The sequence below is a fragment of the Schistocerca serialis genome, unplaced genomic scaffold (genome assembly GCF_023864345.2).
Source record: "Schistocerca serialis cubense isolate TAMUIC-IGC-003099 unplaced genomic scaffold, iqSchSeri2.2 HiC_scaffold_159, whole genome shotgun sequence".
Lineage (NCBI taxonomy): Eukaryota > Metazoa > Arthropoda > Insecta > Orthoptera > Acrididae > Schistocerca > Schistocerca serialis.
Window position 1 is genome coordinate 37,501 of NW_026047718.1, and position 4,479 is coordinate 41,979.

Genomic DNA, 4,479 nt, shown 5'->3' on the forward strand with positions numbered 1-4,479 from the left:
AGTCCTCAATCGGACCAGCACACTGCAGATGGCCACCGCGCTTCGCACCGGGCCCGCGAGGACCTACTTTGGCCGCAAGGCGCCGCGAGCAGGGGGCGCCGGCGCGCAGCTGCGCCGCCTGCCGCGTCCGTCGGCCGGCGCGCCTGCCACTGGCCGCCCCCACCAGCCGGCTGTAGCGCGTGCGCCCACGCACCGCGCTGCCAGCACGCCGGGCGGCCCCCCCTCACCGGCCGGGGACGGTCCCACCCAGCCACCGCCGCGTATCGCCTCACACCCAGATCCCCTTTCGCGTTCGTGGGCATGGTGGGTCCCCTTTCACGTTCGTGGGCATGGTGGGTATCCCTGAAACAACCGGTTAATAGCTCGACCGATCGTCGCCAACACTGATTCACCTCTAGCGAGAACAACCGCACCACAACGGGTTACCTGTTGTTCATTTGCGTAACGTCACCAGCAAACGTAGACGTCCATCGCCATTTGCAACGAGTATTGCATGCCTGTGTCAGGTGTCACAACACACTACGTCTGCCCACATAGACGCAACAACATGTGCACGCCTCGAGAACACGTGGAAGGTAGCCCCCGTACGTATGCGGTGTCCATTGCGCGAACGACTGTCAGCCGGCCTCTGCAGGATGTCGCAGATGTGGAACGCGGTGCAACATGCTATCACGGTGTGTGAGAAGAGACGACTACGTCCGAATACACGCTCCACTACATCAACAGACTGCTCATGCTGATCGCCATCCAGGGCGTCCGTTCCTCCCACACGTCTGAATGGCGTACCACACTGCAATCCAGCTCTTATAGGGAGACGACACGTAGCTGCGTGCACAATATTTGGACTGTATGGTCTGCCGTTGCTAGGCGCAGTCGTCGTACGGTCACACATGTGCCACGATGTATCATTCAGTACATACGGACCAATGTGCAGTACAGTTTGTGGGTTTTGCGTACATCGGCGGACAGGTGACAGGCCGTACCACAACGTAGGCTGAGTACGTCGGCATGCGAAGGGCATTGAACATGCAAACTTCTCAACGACCAGCTTGCGAAGGCAGGGGGGAAGGGGGGGGGGCATGTACGTCCTGCTGCTATCCACATTACAGTGTATAGCAGGAGCATGTGGAAAGTCAGCAACACCTGCAAGGTGTTTAACATGACGCGATACACAGGGGACCGGGCAGTGCGAATAGCGAACTATATTGCGAGGGTTGCGGTTAGGCAACACTACACTAATTTAACGAGTTGCATAACAATTACAGAGCAGGTTCAGCGACAACGTGCGTCAGGTTAAGGCGCAATATAGGTTAGGTTGAGGCACAATATAGGTTAGGTTAAGGCACAACATGGGTTACGTTAAGGCACAAATTGGGTTACGTTAAGGCACAACATGGGTTACGTTAAGGCACAACATGGGTTACGTTAAGGCACAAATTAGGTTACGTTAAGGCACAAATTAGGTTACGTTAAGGCACAAATTAGGTTACGTTAAGGCACAAATTAGGTTACGTTAAGGCACAAATTAGGTTACGTTAAGGCACAAATTAGGTTACGTTAAGGCACAAATTAGGTTACGTTAAGGCACAAATTAGGTTACGTTAAGGCACAAATTAGGTTACGTTAAGGCACAAATTAGGTTACGTTAAGGCACAAATTAGGTTACGTTAAGGCACAAATTAGGTTACGTTAAGGCACAAATTAGGTTACGTTAAGGCACAAATTAGGTACGTTAAGGCACAAATTAGGTTACGTTAAGGCACAAATTAGGTTACGTTAAGGCACAAATTAGGTTACGTTAAGGCACAAATTAGGTTACGTTAAGGCACAAATTAGGTTACGTTAAGGCACAAATTAGGTTACGTTAAGGCACAAATTAGGTTACGTTAAGGCACAAATTAGGTTACGTTAAGGCACAAATTAGGTTACGTTAAGGCACAAATTAGGTTACGTTAAGGCACAAATTAGGTTACGTTAAGGCACAAATTAGGTTACGTTAAGGCACAAATTAGGTTACGTTAAGGCACAAATTAGGTTACGTTAAGGTACAATATGGGTTAGGTTAAGGTACAATATGGGTTAGGTTAAGGTACAATATGGGTTAGGTTAAGGTACAATATGGGTTAGGTTAAGGTACAATATGGGTTAGGTTAAGGCACAACGTAGGTTAGGTTAAGGCACAACATAGGTTAGGTTAAGGCACAACATAGGTTAGGTTAAGGCACAACATAGGTTAGGTTAAGGCACAACATAGGTTAGGTTAAGGCACAACATAGGTTAGGTTAAGGCACAACATAGGTTAGGTTAAGGCACAACATAGGTTAGGTTAAGGCACAACATAGGTTAGGTTAAGGCACAACATAGGTTAGGTTAAGGCACAACGTAGGTTAGGTTAAGGCACAACGTAGGTTAGGTTAAGGCACAACGTAGGTTAGGTTAAGGCACAACGTAGGTTAGGTTAAGGCACAACGTAGGTTAGGTTAAGGCACAACGTAGGTTAGGTTAAGGCACAACGTAGGTTAGGTTAAGGCACAACGTAGGTTAGGTTAAGGCACAACGTAGGTTAGGTTAAGGCACAACGTAGGTTAGGTTAAGGCACAACGTAGGTTAGGTTAAGGCACAACGTAGGTTAGGTTAAGGCACAACGTAGGTTAGGTTAAGGCACAACGTAGGTTAGGTTAAGGCACAACGTAGGTTAGGTTAAGGCACAACGTAGGTTAGGTTAAGGCACAACGTAGGTTAGGTTAAGGCACAACGTAGGTTAGGTTAAGGCACAACGTAGGTTAGGTTAAGGCACAACGTAGGTTAGGTTAAGGCACAACGTAGGTTAGGTTAAGGCACAACGTAGGTTAGGTTAAGGCACAACGTAGGTTAGGTTAAGGCACAACGTAGGTTAGGTTAAGGCACAACGTAGGTTAGGTTAAGGCACAACGTAGGTTAGGTTAAGGCACAACGTAGGTTAGGTTAAGGCACAACGTAGGTTAGGTTAAGGCACAACGTAGGTTAGGTTAAGGCACAACGTAGGTTAGGTTAAGGCACAACGTAGGTTAGGTTAAGGCACAACGTAGGTTAGGTTAAGGCACAACGTAGGTTAGGTTAAGGCACAACATAGGTTAGGTTAAGGCACAACGTAGGTTAGGTTAAGGCACAACATAGGTTAGGTTAAGGCACAACATAGGTTAGGTTAAGGCACAACATAGGTTAGGTTAAGGCACAACATAGGTTAGGTTAAGGCACAACATAGGTTAGGTTAAGGCACAACATAGGTTAGGTTAAGGCACAACGTAGGTTAGGTTAAGGCACAACGTAGGTTAGGTTAAGGCACAACGTAGGTTAGGTTAAGGCACAACGTAGGTTAGGTTAAGGTACAACGTAGGTTAGGTTAAGGTACAACGTAGGTTAGGTTAAGGTACAACGTAGGTTAGGTTAAGGTACAACGTAGGTTAGGTTAAGGTACAACGTAGGTTAGGTTAAGGTACAACGTAGGTTAGGTTAAGGTACAACGTAGGTTAGGTTAAGGTACAACGTAGGTTAGGTTAAGGTACAACGTAGGTTAGGTGAAGGCGCAATGTAGGTTAGGTTAAGGTACGATATACCTTAGGTTAAGGTACAATATCGCTTAGGTTAAGGTACAATATAGCTTAGGTTAAGGTACACGTTGTAGGGAAAGGTGTATTTTGGGGGGGGAGGGGGCGGCAGGTTCGTTGATAGTGATTATCGTAAGTGCATGCCTGCGGGATCATCCGATTTGTCACGTCAGGATGCACTTGTGGCTCATGACAGGCGGCGCTCCGATTCCAAGGTTGTGGCAGATCTGTGTCTTTCATTCCTGCCATTGTTTGTGTACTGTGACAGGAGGCAGTATTGTGATGTTGGGTGCACCCCTGTGTAGGACATGTGTGGGTGTTCGTGGCTTAGCTGAGCAATGGCGGATGTCGGAAGGGTGGGATATTCTGTTTTCTGGGTGGACCTCCCGGTCTGGTTATGATAGTGTGGATTGTGTAATGTGGCGGAGAGGATGCACCGGATGTTCTTCCATGCTGGTGGTTAGATATTGTGTGTGTGCCTGTTAGAGGCAGAGAGTAGTGTGTGATAGTGTCTGGCTGACGTGTGGTTCTCATTGTGTGCAGAGTCTTTCAGCATGTATAGGGACGGTTGTATATATTATCTGTATTCTGATGGCTCTGCATCTATTACTAATCAGTGCCGTGTATACGGTTACTCTGGTTCCAGTCGAAACTGTTCTATCTCTGTACATTAGTGACACTGCGGCTCCACTATGTTGCCGCCCCTGTCGGCCGTTTCCCCCAGTGTGTGGCTAATGATTATCAGCAATCAGTCTATTAGTCAATACCGGTAGTGTGACGACGTGAAATGTCCGGGATGGGGGAAGCTACACGCTTCCCGTGGGTCAGGGCCTAGAAAGACTCTTCCCACGCAGGAGGCTCGGACTGTCATTACTCTTCCGAGAAATATATT